Here is a 19,072-nt window from a genome sequence, read left to right on the forward strand (position 1 = left end):
TATATCTCTGTAGTTATCTTAAATGACGCTATCGTGCCTGCCTCTACCACCTCCGTCGGCAACGCGTTCCAGGCATCCACCATGCTCTGCATAAAGAACTTTCCACACATATCTCCCTTAAACTTTTCCCCTCTCACCTTGAAATCATGACACCTAGTAAATGACTCCCCCACTCTGGGAAAAAGCTTCTTGCTATCCGTCTATACCTCTCATGATTTTGCAGTCCTCACTCAGGTCCCTCCCTTAACCTCCGTCTTCCTAATGTAAATAATCCTAATCTACTCAACCTCTTCATAGCTAGTCCCCTCCATACCAGGCCATATCATACTCCTCTGCACCCTCTCCAAAGCATTCACATCCTTTTGGTAATGTGGTGACCAGAGCTGTATGCAGTATTCCAAATGTGGTCAAACCAAAGTCCTAGACAACTGTAACATGATCTGCCAATTCTTGGACTCAATTGCCCATTTGATTAAGGAAAGCATGTCGTATGCCTTCTTGACCACTCTATCGACCTGCATAGCAACCTTCAGGGTACAATGGACCTGAACACCCAAATCTCTCTGTGCATCAATTTTTCCCAGGGCTTTTCCATTTACCACATAGTTTGCCCTTGAATTGGATCTTCCAAAATGCATCGCCCCGTATTTACCTGGATTGAACTCCATCTGCCATTTCTCCGTCCAACTCTCCAATCTATCCAAAATCTGCTACATTTTCCAACAGTCCCCTTCACTATTTGCTACTCCACCAATCTTAATGTCATCTGCAAACTTGCTAATCAGACCATCTATACCTTCCCCCAGATCATTTATGTATATCACAAACAACATTGGTCCTAACACGGATCCCTGTGGAACACCACTGGTCACAGTTCTCCATTTTGAGAAACTTCCTTCCACTACAACTCTCTGTCCTGTTGCCCAGCCAGTTCTCTATCCATCTAGCTAGTACACCCTGAATCCCATGTGACTTCACTTTCTCCATCAGCCTATTGTGGGGAACCTTATCAAACACCTTACGAAGTCCATGAATATGATATCTACAATCCTTCCCTCATCTGTCAACTTTGTCACTTCCTCAAAGAATTCTATCAAGTTGGTAAGACATGACCTTCCCTGCACAAAACCATGCTGCCTATCACTAATAAGCCAATTTTCTTCCAAATGTAAATAGATCCTATCCCTCAGTATCTGCTCCAGCAGCTTTCCCACCCCTGACGTTAGGCTCACCAGTCTATAATTTCCTGGATTATCCTTGCCACTCTTCTTAAACAAGGAGCAAATATTAGCAATTCTCCAGTCCTCCAGGGCCTCAGCCACGCTCAAGGATGCTGCAAAGATATCTGTTAAGGCCCCACCTATTTCTTCTCTTGCTTCCCTCAGTAACCTGGGCTAGATCCCATCTGGACCTGGGGGCTTGTCCACCCTAATGCCTTTTAGAATTCCCAACACTTGTCCCTTCCTAATGCAGACTTGACCTAGAGTAATCAAACATCTATCCCTAACCCGCAACATCTGTCATATCTCTCTCCTCAGTGAATACCGACGCAAAGTACACATTAAGAATCTCACTCATTTTCTGTGACTCCTCATATAACTTCCATCCTTAGTCCTTGAGTGGACCAACCATTTTTCCAGTTACCCTCTTGCTCCTTATGTATGAATAAAAGGCTTTGTGGAGCAATGGGCCATAACCACATAGCCAAGTGCTCTCCAGCTCCAGGAAAAAGGACTTAGGCAGTAAGATGAAATATAAGGGCATATATTATTATGTATTCTTTTCAAGGCAATGCTTGTAAAGTACAACTACTCCTCCCTCCACCTACCCTCCAGACTCAAAAGTAAAACACAGAATTCCTGAGATCTGAAATAAAAACAGAAATTTCTGGAGAAACTCAACAAATCTGTTAGCATCTGTGGAAATGGGTAGAGTCATTGCACTTGAAATGTTAACTCTATTTTCCCTGCTGGACACTGGAGTCTTTCCAGCATTTCTGTGTTTATTACCCCTTAGACATGTCACTTTCTTTCATGGTTCAAACAATGTTTGTCCCTGCATAGGCAATATTTATTGTTGGGATCCTCACAGATTCCAAAACCCAGAAGATATCTGTGATAGGTATCTCATCTTTAACACAGGCAAAGCCTGCACCACATAAAAGCAAGGGCAAGCAGATGAGAAAATTTAATGGCCGTACAAAGGGATTCATTTGGGGTGTGTACAAAATGTTAATGGTGTTATAGAGTCATAGACATAGAGATGTATGGCATGGCAAGGGATCCTCTGGTACAACTTGTCCATGCTGACCAAATGTCCTGAACGAATCTAGTCCCATTTGCCAGCATTTGGCCCATATCCCTCTAAACCCTTCGTTGTCATCTACCTGTCCAGATGCCTTTTAAATGTTGTAATTGTACCTGCCTCCACCACCTCCTCTGGCAGCTCATTCCATATTTGTGCCACCCTCTGCATGAAAAAGGTGCCCTTTATGTCCCTTTTAAATCTTTTCTCTCTCACCTTAAACCTATGCACTCTAGTTTTGCAGTCCCCCATACCAGGAAAAAGACCTTGTCTATTTACCCTACCCAAGCCCTTCATGATTTTATAAACTTCTGTAAGATCACCCCTCAGCCTCTAACTCTCCAGGAAAAACAGCCCCAGCCTCTTCAGCCTCTCCCTATTGCTCAAGCCCTCCAATCCTGGCAACAAAATTGTGCTAATGGCTAGTTCAATAAACAAAATAGTTAATTTGAACTTTTCATTCTGCTGGTCTCTATTTTTGTCACAAGCCTTTTTCACTGTGGACAGTAGCTTTCAAGCAGATGATATGATCTTCATCTCTGCAGTGGGAAGGGCCTGAATCTGATGGTTGGCTGATTGCTTGCTGGGCTGAAATGTTGCAGGAATGGCATGTGCACAGTGGTTCCGATTTTCAGAAGCCTCACGCATTCAGATAAAGCAAAACTTGTCTGGATGAGTCAGTTGCAGATTCTCTGGAAGCCATCTATGTGGTTACAAATACCATAGCAACATTTTGCTCTTCCTTGCCCTTTGAGGAGATGCTAATTGTTCTGCACCTTCCTCTACCTTCACTCTGTGTGGCATTGTGATTCGCACAACTGACCACAACAAATCTGGAGACTTGTTCTTAATGGGTCTGCTGAAAGGAGTCTTCAGCTCCATCAAGGCATCTGAAGTATATCCTGCGATATGGCTTCTTCCAATATTCTTCACGATTACAAGACTCCTGGTGGATCATTCACTTGGCTCATTGATAAGGTTCTTTGCATGGAGAATTCCAGGTCTTCAGAGAGTTCCTCAGGAGGCAGCTCCTAAGGCTGTATAACAATAGTTATGACAGAGAAGCTGACAGTTTTAGGTTTATAGCTTCATCTGTGTTGAAGTAATTCAGGAAGGGTTTTAAATCCTGAAAACCCTATGTGAGAATTAACTACCGCAGAATGAACAAAATTATACTTCCATGGATATCCAGCAAAGATAGGCATGATCAACTACCATTGGTATAAATAAACTGGTGATTGATGGAATTGACTGTCTTGTGATTAATGAAGACCCCTTGTTGATATCGAGGCCCCTTGATGACAGCACATATGCAAGCAATAACACCCTCTCTGCACATGTGTGAGGACAGTCACTGCAGTGAAGCTGACATTCTTTGTGTTTTCTCACCATATCCATAACAAAGCACTCAGGAAGGATCTGTTGCCCCAAGGGTGATGAGCTCAGAGGCAGGCCAGTACAAATTTCTTGCTGCCAGCTTGCACGCCAGTTTCCTGGTGCCATCCTGTCTTTGGCCATTTTTTCCAAAGCTGAGCTAGGGGAGCAGCAGGTCTATGAATGTTCTGGGTAGCCATTTAAAGCTCTTCAATAGCCTATTCAATTCTATTATCAATGTTTTCCAGTTGCCCTCCAAGCCTCTGAGTGTGCTGGTGAACAGCCTAGTTCCTTGGAGATAGCCTCCTGGCAACAGATCAGGTACACATTCCACTTGCCGGGTGTCAGTTGCAGCTGCCATCCATCCATTTGCATCATTGTGGGACAGCTGCTCATGGCATTTTTTATTTTGAAGCTAAGAGACCTGGAAGGATAAACTTCTTTTTCCACGCAGCAGGATGGCCATCTTTGGCATTAATTAATTGGCAAACATGACCTCTGAGCATTAGTTGGCCACTTCCTTTATTCTTTGCTCATTCACAAGATGACAGCATCATTGGCTAGGAGAATTAAAGGAGAATCAATGCATGGTCATTGTTTCCCACGCAGTGCAAGCTTCTGATCCCCATTTCATCGTGAAGTTAGGTCTGTTCTACGCATGTCTAGCCTTGAAAAGCTAACTTTTGATGACCTGGCAGATGCACTTAGGAGTGGATTGAAAATTCCTTGAGATACCAGCAGCAAATCCCTAGAAGGAGCTGCAGACAATAAAAGAGAGGATCTTGATGACAAAATCTATTGGCAATGTGCATCCACCTTGCCCTCTTGAAAACCTTTCTCCAGGGCTGCCGAGCAAAGTGTAAGCCTGAGCGTTCTTAGAATCTGCTACACAGACAATCTGAGGAAATTTGCCCTCTGTCTGTAGACCACTTCCTGGGGTATTTTGCATCCTTTGAGGTGCACCTACCTGTCCATTCATTCTGTTATGTGGAGCAGTGAGTGGTTGCATAGCGGACAGCTGCTATTCACACTAGTACTGCAACTGGTACCGCTCATCCAGAAATCCAGGAAATTACTGCATGTGTTATAAGAACTGCCGATGCTGGAGCCAGTGATAACACAGTGTGGAGCTTGGTGAACACAGCAGGCCAGGCAGCATCAGAGGAGCAGGAAGGCTGATGTTTCGGGTCGGGACCCTTCTTCAGAAATGGGACGAAGAATGCCCATTTCTGAAGAAGCGTGCTGACCCGAAATGTCAGCTTTCCTGCTTCTCTGATGCTGCTTGGCCTGCTGTGTTCCCCCAGCTCCACACTGTGTTGTCAATTACTAGATGTGTTTCTTTATGGTTGCAGTGAAGGACGACAGTCAGGAATTTGAGCTGCAGATGTGCATACTCTAAGGTAGTACTCCCAAAAGTTTGGAATTTGTTCTTAAAGTGGTGAGTTCAGGCTCTCAGAATTAATTATTCAAATTAAAACCTTTCACTTTGGCAGGGGTGATTCTACTTTTTAAAGGTTTTTGAGTAAGTCAATTTGAGTAAGTCAATTATTCTCTTTCATGGGTCAACTCATTGACCCCAGCAAGTTGTACACAGACTAGGAAAACCATGTGCTGGCTGTTAAAGCCAGCATGTTAGGTGAAATTCAAAGTAAATTATCTGTTAGTAAATGGTAACAATTTTCCCAGTAGCTATTCATGGGCTTAATGTGCTTCTGCAAACCTGTCCAGAATAAACTTGAAAATTAGATGAGATCATGTCAGATTCTGGCCTCTTTTCTGGGATTTGATTCCTGATCCATGCACATCTGACGCCATCTGCCCTTGGCAGTTCAAGTTCTGTCCTAATTCTCTAGCAATTCCAACCCCACTTATCGATTCATAAGTATTTATAAAAATATAACATATCTTTTGTGTGATATGTTATCCTGTGTCTCAGCCACAATCTTGGTAGAAGTAAATATTAACGGTACTGAAGACTTGTGCTTGAGAACTAGTTATGTCCCAACATCAACTGTTCCAGTACAGCGATGACACTGACATCGACCTGACAATGCTTAAATTTGGCTCAGCTATGCCCTGTCCACAAAAAACAGTAAAATCCAGCTCTCAGTGTATTCTGGATCATCATCAGCAAAGTGATGAAAGGGGTTGTTGACAGTGTTACCAAGCAGGCAGAAAGAAGGGAGGGGAACATGCCCCCATCTACATCAACGGAACTGAGGTTAAGAGAGTGGGGAGCGTCAGGTTCCTCAGAGTGACAGTAATTGACAACCTGTTCTGGACTTCCCCATAGATGTGACGGTGAAGAAGGCACAATAATGTTTCTTCTTCCTCAGGCGGCTCAGGAAATTTGGCATGTCCATAAGGATGTCACCAAATTCTACAGACGCACCATTCAAAGCATACTGTCTGAGTGCAAAAAGGCTTGGTACAGCAACTGCTCTGCCCAGGACTGAAAGAAACTACAGAAGGTGGTGTGCTCAGCCTAGACCATCACAGAAACCAACTTTCCATCCATGGACTCCATTTACATGACTCGCTGCTGTGGAAAGGCTGCCAACATCATCAATGACTCATCGCACCCCAGTAATGATCTCCTACAACGTGAAGTCTGCACACATGCACCAGTAGGTTGAGGATAGGATTCTTCCTGGCTGTTATCAGATTGATGAATGGACTGTCTAGCCTTAAATAATGTTGATCTTGCTAACGCTGATCTTGCCTAGTGCCCACTCTGTGCAATGTAACCTGCACACCTCTGTCTAAGTCTTTTAACAACTTCTGATCTGTACATCCTTGCTTACTGTGAACTGCTTGTACAGCTCATAAACAAAGCTTTTTACTGAACTCCGGTACATGTGATAATAAATCAAGCAACTAATCAATCAACCAAGCAAATGACTAACCTGCTCACCATTGCTCAGTTGGGATTCTGTGTTAGGGCCACTTTGCTACTGACCCCGTCACAGCCTTGGCCCAAACATGGGCAAAAGAAGTGAACTTTAGAGGTGAGGCAAAAGTGACTGCCCTTGACATCAAAGCAGAATTTGACCGTATATGGCATCAAGGAGCCAGAGCAAAATTGGGGTCAGTAGGAATGAGAAGAAAAATTCCTTTGTCTGGAGACTTAACCAGCAAAAAAGAAGTTGTTTGTGGGTGCTGGAAGTTAATCATCAGCTAAAGAACCTCACTGCCAGAGTTCCTCAGGGTGGATTATATTTTAAAATTAGTTTATCCAGAGAGATCATTGCATACCTCTGGAACAGGTGGAACTTAAACCCAAGTATCCAGGCACAAAAGTGCTGTACTAAGGAGTTCCTCAGCATAGTGTCTTCGGGCTTGGCTCATTTATCAATTACTTCTTCTCTATCATTGAGTCAGAACTGGGGTTGTTTGCTGATAATTGCAGAATGTTTAGATCCATTCAAATCACCTCAGATACTAAAGCAATCCATGCCCAGCAACACCTGGGCAATATCCAAGCTTGTGTTAACAAGTGGCAAGTAACTATAGTACCACTCAAATAACAGGCAATGGCTGTCTTCAAAAGAGAGAACATGACCCATGTCCCCTGATTTTCAACAGCATTACCATCGCTGAATCCCCTCCCATGGGGAGGCGATGGCCTCTTGATATTATCACTGGACTGTTAACCCAGAGACCCAGATAATGTTCCAGAGACCTGGGTTTAAATCCTGCCACAGTAGATGGTGGAACTTGAATTCAATAAACATCTGGAATTAAGACTCTAATAATGACCATGAATCCATTGCCGGTTGTTAGGAAAAACCCATCTGACTTAGTGAGTAGCGATGCCTTTGTCAGAGGCTTTGTGATTGTAAATAAAGAGTGATTGGTGATGGGATGCTGGCCTCTGAAGAGTTATTTCAGTGATGAAAGGAGGCATGATCCTGAAGAAACTAGCTCGCAGAAGCCATTTTCAAGTTGGGGGTAAGCATTTTCTTACATCACGCCTCTCTCTGGGAAGTTTGATTTGTTTGACCCAGCTGTTGAGAACCAAGCCCAGTTTGTGGAAAGAATGCATTATTTTTCTGGGAAAATAACATTTTGGCAGATGAAAAACAATGAGTAATTCTTTTGACAGCCTGGGAAGCTGCAGCTTATTCTGTCATTAGGAACCTATCCTTTTCTGAGGCACCAGATACTAAAATCTTTTAAGAATTCATCGTTATGATCTAGGTATAATATGACCTCAAACCTCCTTTAATTCTGAGACACTATCTCTTTTACTTAGCTATTTGAGAACAGAGGAATCCATATCAGGGTTTTTGACTAAATTGAGAGGACTGCCAGAAGTCTGTGAATTTGGTTTAACCCTAATGAGATGCAGGATTAATGATGTGACTATGCAAAACAGCTGTTGGTTAAAGTTCTACTGGACTTGAAACAGGCACTACAATGGACTTTATAAGTGCAATATGCAGCAAGTAGAGCATGTGACTTGCAAAGATTTCTGATGGAAGCGACACCCTCACCAGACTGCTTAAGCTTGGGGAACACCACTTCAGCACAGACAATTGCACAGCCTCATTCAGGGAATACTCTGATAAGGGTAACTCCAGATTGGGCCTCAGCAAAATCCCAAAACAAAGCCAAGTCTCAGCCAAACAGTTATAATTTTCTGCAGTATCCTGCTCAATAAGACATTGTAATTGTCATTGATACGCCAATTCAGGACTGCAATAGAGCCCTACTAGGCTTAAATGGTGTAAGTTAACTCATAAACTAGTATTAAGGAGGGTGTCCAGGAGAGTTCACACCTTGGAAATGCCACCTGTATCTGGCTTGGAACAGTTAAATTGCTTAGCAACAATCAAATCAGATCCAATCAAGTCTGGCAAACTGGCCATCCCATTTAAATGGAAGTTGAGTTTTTAATAAAATTCACTCTAGACACCAACCTTAAACTTGCATAAGACATCAGCTAGGCGGAGAACCTTTACAGATTAAGGGTACAACCTCTGCTCCAGCCTCTTAAAATAAGCAAGATAATGAAATGTGAGGCTGGATGAACACAGCAGGCCAAGCAGCATCTCAGGAGCACAAAAGCTGACGTTTCAGGCCTAGACCCTTCATCAGAGAGGGGGATGGGGGGAGGGAACTGGAATAAATAGGGAGAGAGGGGGAGGCGGACCGAAGATAGAGAGTAAAGAAGATAGGTGGAGAGAGTGTAGGTGGGGAGGTAGGGAGGGGATAGGTCAGTCCAGGGAAGACGGACAGGTCAAGGAGGTGGGATGAGGTTAGTAGGTAGCTGGGGGTGCAGCTTGGGGTGGGAGGAAGGGATGGGTGAGAGGAAGAACCGGTTAGGGAGGCAGAGACAGGTTGGACTGATTTTGGGATGCAGTGGGTGGGGGGGAAGAGCTGGGCTGGTTGTGTGGTGCAGTGGGGGGAGGGGACGAACTGGGCTGGTTTTGGGATGTGGTGGGGGAAGGGGAGATATTGAAGCTGGTGAAGTCCACATTGATACCATATGGCTGCAGGGTTCCCAGGCGGAATATGAGTTGCTGTTCTTGCAACCTTCGGGTGGCATCTTTGTGGCAGTGCAGAAGGCCCATGATGGACATGTCATCTAGAGAATGGGAGGGGGAGTGGAAATGGTTTGCGACTGGGAGGTGCAGTTGTTTGTTGCGAACTGAGCGGAGGTGTTCTGCAAAGCGGTCCCCAAGCCTCCGCTTGGTTTCCCCAATGTAGAGGAAGCCGCACCGGGTACAGTGGATGCAGTATACCACATTGGCAGATGTGCAGGTGAACCTCTGCTTAATGTGGAATGTCATCTTGGGGCCTGGGATGGGGGTGAGGGAGGAGGTGTGGGGACAAGTGTAGCATTTCCTGCGGTTGCAGGGGAAGGTGCCGGGTGTGGTGGGGTTGGAGGGCAGTGTGGAGCGAACAAGGGAGTCACGGAGAGAGTGGTCTCTCCGGAAAGCAGACAGGGGAGGCGATGGAAAAATGTCTTGGGTGGTGGGGTCGGATTGTAAATGGCGGAAGTGTCGGAGGAATATGCGTTGTACCCGGAGGTTGGTAGGGTGGTGTGTGAGAACGAGGGGGATCCTCTTGGGGCGGTTGTGGCGGGGGCGGGGTGTGAGGGATGTGTCGCGGGAAATGCGGGAGACGCGGTCAAGGGCGTTCTCGATCACCGTGGGGGGAAAGTTGCGGTCCTTAAAGAACTTGGACATCTGGGATGTGCGGGAGTGGAATGTCTTATCGTGGGAGCAGATGCGGCGGAGGCGGAGGAATTGGGAATAGGGGATGGAATTTTTGCAGGAGGGTGGGTGGGAGGAGGTGTATTCTAGGTAGCTGTGGGAGTCGGTGGGCTTGAAATGGACATCAGTTACAAGCTGGTTGCTTGAGATGGAGACTGAGAGGTCCAGGAAGGTGAGGGATGTGCTGGAGATGGCCCAGGTGAACTGAAGGTTGGGGTGGAAGGTGTTGGTGAAGTGGATGAACTGTTCGAGCTCCTCTGGGGAGCAAGAGGCGGCGCCGATACAGTCATCAATGTACCGGAGGAAGAGGTGGGGTTTGGGGCCTGTGTAGGTGCGGAAGAGGGACTGTTCCACGTAACCTACAAAGAGGCAGGCATAGCTGGGGCCCATGCGGGTGCCCATGGCCACCCCCTTAGTCTGTAGGAAGTGGGAAATCAAAATCTCCCCTTCCCCTACTGCATCCCTAAACCAGCCCAGTTCATCCCCTCCCCCCACTGCACCACACAACCAGCCCAGCTCTTCCCCCCCACCCACTGCATCCCAAAATCAGTCCAACCTGTCTCTGCCTCCCTAACCGGTTCTTCCTCTCACCCATCCCTTCCTCCCACCCCAAGCCGCACCCCCAGCTACCTACTAACCTCATCCCACCTCCTTGACCTGTCCGTCTTCCCTGGACTGACCTATCCCCTCCCTACCTCCCCACCTACACTCTCTCCACCTATCTTCTTTACTCTCCATCTTCGGTCCGCCTCCCCCTCTCTCCCTATTTATTCCAGTTCCCTCCCCCCTTCCCCCTCTCTGATGAAGGGTCTAGGCCCGAAACGTCAGCTTTTGTGCTCCTGAGATGCTGCTTGGCCTGCTGTGTTCATCCAGCCTCACATTCCATTATCTTGGAATCTCCAGCATCTGCAGTTCCCATTATCTCTTAAAATAAGCAGCTGGCCTGGTAAGCAGTGATTGCAGCAGAAAGTTCGGACCCAAGCTAAATGGGACAAAATTGGTTGCACTTAGATCCGCTCAACATTTTCCATCAGAAAATGGCTGCCTGAGTAAAGTCCTAATTAAATACCCAGATGTCTTCCGGGAAAGCCTAAGGGCTATCAGAGGAGCAAAGGCTACAGTTCATGTTAATCAGGAAGCAATTCTGCGAATCTGCAAGGCCTACCCAGTGTAATTTGCCTCATATGCAAAAGTGGAAGAAGAAATCTGAAGACTGGAAAGTCAAGGAATCATCAAACCAGTCCAGTTCATGGAATGGGCAGCACGAGTTGTACCAATTTTGAAATCCAGTGGGTCATTTCACTTTTGTGGAGATTTTAAAATAAACCCTTTTTCACAATTGGAGAAATACCCAATCCCTCAGGCAGTCAATTTATACGCAGAAATGGCAGGAGGTCTGTTCTTCACAAAGTTTGGCATGAACTTACTTTCAATTGCATTTAGATTGGGATTCTCAGAAGTATGCCTCAATTAACAACCACAAAGAGCTTGTACCAATATATGAGACTGCCATTTAGTGTATTGTCAGCCTGTACAATTTTTCAGCAGACGATGGAGAACAGTTTGCAAGGTCTACGTCAGGTCACCATCTACCTTGCTGACATCCAGAAAACAGGGAAAACTAATAAGGAACACTTAGCGAACTTTGAAATGGTCCACAGACATTTTTCCATGGCAAGCATATGCCTAGGGGACCTGGGTTCAATTCCACCCTTGGGCAACTGTCTGTGTGGAGTTTGCATGTTTTCTTTGTATCTGCTTGGGGTTTCCACCAAGCAGTCTGGTTTCCTCCCATAGTCTAACAATGTGCAAGTTAGGTGGACTGGCCATGCTAAATTGCCTATAGTGTTCAGGGATGTGTAGGTTAGGTGCATTAGCCATGGGAAATGTGGGGTTACAGGGAAGGGGTAGGGGAGTGGGTCTGGGTAAGATGTTCTCCAGAGGGTCGGTGTGGACTTATTCGGCCGAATGACTTGTTTCCACATTGTATGGATTCTACTTCGGCTACAGGGTCATCAAGACCAGGTTACACATGCTGGAAGATAAAGTGTAGACAATCAAAGGTGCCTCAGCTTTCACATCTGTCTAGGAACTTAGGTCATTTCTGGATCTGGTAAATTATTGTGGAAAGTTCATACATAATCTAGCATCAACCCTGACACCATTGCATCAACGTCTAAAAAATGGTCAATGTTGGAAATGATCTCATTGATAGGCAATGAAGTAAAGAAACAACTACCATCCTCTAAAGTGTTGGCACATTATGATCCCAAGAACAATTTAGTACTGATATGCGGTGCTTCCCTGTAGGGCACAAGGACGAAATTAGTGGCACCCTGGAGAGGAATGCCCAAAGGCTTTAGCATTCAGGTCTTTGGCTCATGTAGTGTGTAAACATGCCCAAATAGAACAAGAAGGACTGGCAGTCATATCAGTAGTCAAAAGATCCACCAATACCTTTATGGGTGAAAATTTGCAATAATCACAGACCACAAACCCCTACTTGGTATGCTTAAAGGGAATAAGGCAGTGCTGCCCATAGCTTTGGGCCACATTCAGTGGTGCACTCTTATACTCAGTCTGTACTGGTATACCAATTAGCCTGCCATCCAGGAGGCCAAATAGCAAATGTGGATGAGCCGCTTTCATTAGCAGATATACCCCCAATGACAAAGTTAGTCATAACATGGAATTTTCTGGAAACACTACCAGTGACAACTGACAATATCAGACTTTAGACACAGAAACATCCAATTCTTTCCAAACTGAAACAGTTAGTATTCACTGGAGAAACAAAAGGGCTGTCGCAGCTCCAATTAAAACATTGGCTCCAGACAGACCAGCTCACGGTAGAGGATAGCACATTGTTATGGGGGGGGGGGGGGGGGGGGGGCAAGAGTGATTGCTCCAAGCAAAGTCACCATCAAATACCAGTTGAGCTCTAGGGTCATCCAGGGATCTCCAAAATTAACCTGATGGCAAAGAGTTATGTCTGGTGGCCAGGTTTGGATGCAGATGTGACTGCAGGGTGGGGCAGTGCCCAGAGTGTCAAAAAGCACAAACAATACTGCCAGCTGCTTCCCTACATCCATAAGAATGGCTGGGCAAACTGTGGCCTCGGTTGCATGTCAACTATGCAGGTCCTTTCATGGGTTCAATGGCTTTTGTCATTGTAAATGCTGAAAGCGGTTTGACGTGCATTCAGTCTATTCATCAAACACTGGAGTGGCACATGAAGTCCTGGAGGTATTGGTTACAGATAATGAGCCATTGTTTAACATCATGGATTTTAGTTACTTCTTAAAGTTTAATGGATTCAACATTATTGGTTTCCAAATCGCCAATCATCCAATGACTTGACATAAAGAGCTGTCCAAACTTTGAAGGCTGGACTGAAGAAACAGTCTATAACCTCACTAGACATCAAATTGTCCTGGTTCTTGTTTGATTACAGGACTGCCTCACAAGCAACTACACAATAGCATCAGCAAAATTGCTTTGGGTACGACTGTCCTGAATAAGCCAATGGACCATTTGAAAGGTGCAAATTTGCAGGCTGTGTGGGAACAAAACTTGCCCTGCTGCTCGGAGCCTTCGGAAATACTTCAGGGACTTATTGATTCACCCTCTCCTTCAAGCATTGTCAAGTCCTCTGATTCAGACGTGGACATGCTGGAAATAGCTGCCTCAATACTTCTGCCTCTGGAAGAAGGGAGTGCAAGTCTGCCAACGTGTTCCAGATGCAAGAGGTGAGCTTCCATTCATTACACGCCTCCCATGTCAGATTCCAAGTTGCAGGAACCTGACCCAATGTTAAAATGCCTCGAGAGACTCTCACAGGTATCGTACTGCCCTGTGTCAGTGGAATCAGAGTGGGTGGGGTATAGTGATTGTAACAAGGTCAGCCAGTTGGACCTCATAGAATATGGATTCCTTGATTGGGGCTGTTAATCTGGTCTGATCAGGGAGCTCTGGCTGATATAAAAGGATGAATGTCGGGGATATTGCTGCCCTTAATGGCTGACTTAGTGCTACTTTCAAAGGCTATGCATTTATAAATAAAAGATTTTTGCTGTTAGGATACTGGCCTCTAAAGACTTATTTCAACCCTTCCTCAATGCAATTATTCATGAGCAATAAATGTTTACTTAGCCAGCAACATCTTATCTCATGACCAAAAAAAATAAACCTGTCACTTACTTGGAAATAAGCAGAAGAGTTCAGTATTTTGGCCAACATTTATATCACTGTCAAAACAGCTAAAAAGTATTTAACTGAGCATTTGTGTAATTTTGTTTACGACACTTTATTCTGCACAATTTGGCTGTGAATTTGATTGCATATTTCTATATAACAACAATGGCGATGAAGTCCTTTGGTGAGAAAAAGAAGATATGACTGCTAATTTCATCTTTACACAAACTAATTTCAATAATCTCCTGAGTGTTCAAATTCATCTGATGGTCAGATTGATGGTCAATGGCCTATTCTTGCTCTTAAGATTTTGTGATCTTTGGTGTATTCATTTTAATTCAAGTAATTTTTTGTTGAACAAAAACAGTCTTGACTCATCTGCTATAACAAGGTATTGAGCTGGATGAACACAGTGGGCCAGGCAGCATCATAGGAGCAGGAAAGCTGACGTTTCAGGCCGAGACCCTTCTTCAGAAATGGGGAAGGGGAAGGAGCTTCTGAAATAAATAGCGAGGGAGGGAGAGGCGGACAGAAGATGGATAGAGGAGAAGGTAGGTGGAGAGGAGACAGACAAGTCAAAGAGGTGGGGATGGAGCCAGGAAAGGTGAGTGTAGGTGGGGAGGTAGGGAGGAGATAGGTCAGTCCAGGGAGGATGGACAGGTCAAGGAGGTGGGATGAGGTTAGTAGGTAGGTTAAAGGGGTGAGGCTTGAGGTGGGAAATGGGGATTAGGCGAAAGGACAGGTTAAGGAGGCGAGGACAAGCTGGGCTGATTTTGGGATGTGGTGGGGGGAGGGGAGATTCTGAAGCTTGTGAAGTCCCCATTGATACCATCAGGCTGCAGGGTTTCCAAGCGGAAAATGAGTTGCTGTTCCTGCAACCTTTGGGTGGCATCGTTGTGGCACAGCAGGAGGCCCAGGATGGACATGTCATCTAAAGAATGGGAGGGGGAGTTGAAATGATTCGTCACTGGGAGGTGCAGTTGTTTATTGTGAATCGAGCGTAGATGTTTTGCAAACCTCCGCTTGGTTTCCCCGATGTAGTGGAGGCCACAACGGGAACAGCAGATGCAGTATACTACATTAGCAGATGTGCAGGTGAACATCTGCTTGATGTGGAAAGTCATCTTGGGGTCTGGCGTGGGTGTGAGGGAGGAGGTGTGGGGGCAGGTGTAGCAATTCCTGCAGTTGCAGGGAAAAGTGCTGGGTGTGGTGGCGCTGGAGGGGAGTGCATCTTTACCATGCATTCCCCAGACGGAGGGCCTAAAGGCCCTCAGCTTCTTCCTGTCCCGCAGGCCGGACCAGTCCCCCTCTACCGACACCCTCATCCACTTGGCTGAACTCGTCCTCACCCTCAACAACTTCTCGTTCAAATTCTCCCACTTCCTACAGACAAAGCGGGTGGCCTTGGGTACCCACATGGTCTCAAGCTATGCCTGCCTCTTTGTAGGCTATGTGGAACAATCCCTCTTCCATACCTACACTGGCCCTAAACCCCACCTCTTCCTCCGTTACATTGATGACTGTATCGGCGCTGTCTCATTCTCCCATGAGGAGCTCGAACAGTTCATCCATTTCACCAACACCTTCCACTCCAACCTTAAGTTCACCTGGACAATCTCTAATACCTCTCTCTCCTTCCTGGACCTCTCTGTATCCATCTCTGGCAACCACCCAGAAACCGATATCCATTTCAAGCCCACTGACTCCCACAGCTACCTAGAATACATTTCCTCCCACCCACTTTCCTGCAAAAATGCTAACCCCTGTTCCCAATTCCTTCGCCTCCACTGCATCTGGTCCCAGGATGAGGCATTCCATTTCCGTACATCTCAGATGCCCTCGTTTTTCAAGGACCACAACTTCCCCCACTCAGTAGTCGAGAATGCACTCAACCGTGTCTCCAACATTTCCCGCAACTCATCCCTCACAAGTCCTCCCAGCAATAAAAAAAACCAAAACAGAATCCCCCTCACCTTCATGTACCACCCCACCAACCTCCAGATCCAACGCATCATCCTCCAACACTTCCGCCTCTGCAATCCAACCCCACAACTAAAGACATTTTTCCATCCTGACCTTCTCTGCTTTCTGGAGGGACTACTCTCTCCGTGACTCCCTTGTCTGCTCCACACTCCCTGCCAGCCCCACCACACCCAGCACTTTTCCCTGCAAGCGCAGGAAGTGCTACACCTGCCCCCGCACCTCCCCCTCACCCCGTCCCAGGCCTCAAGAAGACTTTCCACGTCAACAGATGTTCACTTACACATCTGCCAATGTGGTATACTGCATCCACTGTACCCGGTGTGGCTTCCTCTACATTGGGGAAACCAAGCGGAGGCTTGGGGACCGCTTTGCAGAACAGCTATGCTTGATTCGCAATAAGCGACCGCACCTCCCAGTTGTGAACCATTTCAACTCCCCCTCCCATTCCGCAGACGACATGTCCATCCTGGGCCTCCTACAGTGCCACAATGATGCTACTCAAAGGTTGCAGGGACAGCAACTCGTATTCCACTGGGAACCCTGCAGCCTAATGGTATCAATGTCAAATTCACAAGCTTCAAAATCTCCCCTTCCCCCACCGCATCCCAAAACCAGCCCAGTTCATCGCTGCCTCCCTAATCTGTCCTTCCTTCCATCTATCCACTCCTCCCACCTCAAGCCCCAACCCCATTTCCTAACTACTAAAGTCTTCCCACCCTCTTGACCTGTCCGTCCTCCTTGGGCTGACCTATCTCCTCCCTACCTCTCCACCTTTACTGGCTCCATCCCCACCTCTTTGACTTGCCTGTCTCCTCTCCACCTATCTTCTCCTCTATCCATCTTCTCTCTGCCTCCCCCTCTCTGCCTATTTATTTCAGAACCTCCTCTCCATTCCTCATTTCTGAAGAAGGGTCTAGGCCCGAAACGTCAGCCTTCCCACTCTTCTGATGCTGCTTGGCCTGCTGTGTTCATCCGGCTCTACACCTTGTTATCTCAGATTCTCCAGCATCTGCAGATCCGACTATCTCTTGACTCAAATGCTAATATCTCTCTGTTGCATTTTTTCTAGCTTCGGCACTTCTCTACCTCTTCATTCTTGGAATGACACACAGATTGAAGCAAAACATAAAACAAGATCAGAGGCCACAGTAAAAATAAACTATGTTAAGAATACAAACCCTTTATGGGGTATAGCAGTTAACCATTTCATACTGATGAGCTAAGTACATATACTTTGAATTGATAACCGATCATATTTTTGTCTTATGATGAATGGACATGGAATTTCTGAAAAAAAATTCAACCTTTGGTTCTGCCAGCTTCTGTTACACACAATGAGTCAGTTGTCAGTGAAATGTCTTTTGGGCTATCATCCAAATGTCTTCTTCCTCATTCTTTAATTTCCTGTACGTTTCTCATTTGTAAATTGAGTTTTTTTTTACTTCTTCAGAATATATCAATAATAGAACACAGAGCATTTTTTCTCCAATTTCAATTTCTCTCCTCGACAATCTTGCACCGTTTTTATTGCATTCCTGATATTTTTGGTCAGCAGCTACTTAAAGATTTCCAGCTTTGTTTGAGAAGGCTTAGAGCAAAGCAACAGGAAATGGCTGTTATGTTAAGTGAGTGGTAGAAGATGTTATAATCAATTGAATACACGGTGTTTAAAAGTGAGGAAAAGGAAGAGGAGGTTTTTGATACTCTGTAGAGGAAAAAAGTAAAACAAAAAAGTGGCAAAATAAGGAAAGGTACATAAGGAATCTCAGCATCACTTATGATCTAATAGAAACGTACAAGATAATGTATGGTTTAGAAAGGGTGGAGGCTGGGAAGTTGTTTCCATTAGGCGGGGAGACTAGGACCCGTGGGCACAGCCTTAGAATTAGAGGAGGTAAATTTGAAACAGAAATGAGGAGACATTTCTTCAGCCAGAGAGTGGTGGGCCTGTGGAATTCATTGCCATGGAGTGCAGTGGAGGCCAGACGTTAAATGCCTTCAAGGCCGAGATCGACGAATTCTTGCTCTCACAAGGAATCAAGGGCTATGGGAAGAGTGCAGGGAAGTGGAGTTGAAATGCCCATCAGCCATGATTTAAATGGCAGAATGGACTCAATGGGCCAAATGGCCTTACTTCCACACCCATGTCTTATGGTCTTATGGTCTAAAATTATGTATGAATTGTCAAGAATAAGATAGAGCATTCGGCACAGAAATTTACACTGAATGGGTTAAATATTGAGGAAAACAAGGTGTCGGAAAGGCTGGTGTTATTAAATTCTTTAAGTCACTAGGATCAGAGCAGATGCATTAGAATAAAACTGATGAAATAAAAGGGGAATATGCGGAAGGACAAGTTACAATCTTCATTTCATCCTTTGATAGGGTCCCTGTGGTATGGTGATAGTGTCTGTAACTCTGAGCTGTGGAGGCCTGGGTTCAAGTTCCACCTGTTCCAGAAATATGTAATAATATCTCTGAACAGGCTGATTTATAAAAAAATGCTCCTTCAATACAGAATGTCACCGTAGGACTGGAGAGCCAAAAATGTTGCAACTCTGACCAACGATAAGATACAAATACACGCTTGTCACTTGGGTGATGGGAACATTTTTATAAACAATGACCCAATTCATAATTAGCAGTTAGCATAATTAAATGTGACTAATTAATTATTGAAAACCAGCATAGATTTATTAAGGAAAAATTGTTTCTAATTGAATAGATATTTTTCATTGAAGTAAAAAAGAGGATTGAAGAGGGTATTGCACTTCATGTTGTATGCATGGACCTAAATGTATTTGATAAAATGTCACATAACAGACTTGAAAGCAAAATTGAAGTCCTCAGAATAATAGGGACAGTGACAATATGGAGACAAAGTTGGCTGATTGATAGGAAACAGATCTCAGTGGTGGATGTTTTTCAGAGTCGTGGAAGGTACATAGAGGGTCACCTGTTTAAAAATAGGATCAATGCTTCTCTTGATCTATACT

Source organism: Stegostoma tigrinum, chromosome 29, assembly GCF_030684315.1.
Source record: "Stegostoma tigrinum isolate sSteTig4 chromosome 29, sSteTig4.hap1, whole genome shotgun sequence".
NCBI classification, from domain to species: domain Eukaryota; kingdom Metazoa; phylum Chordata; class Chondrichthyes; order Orectolobiformes; family Stegostomatidae; genus Stegostoma; species Stegostoma tigrinum.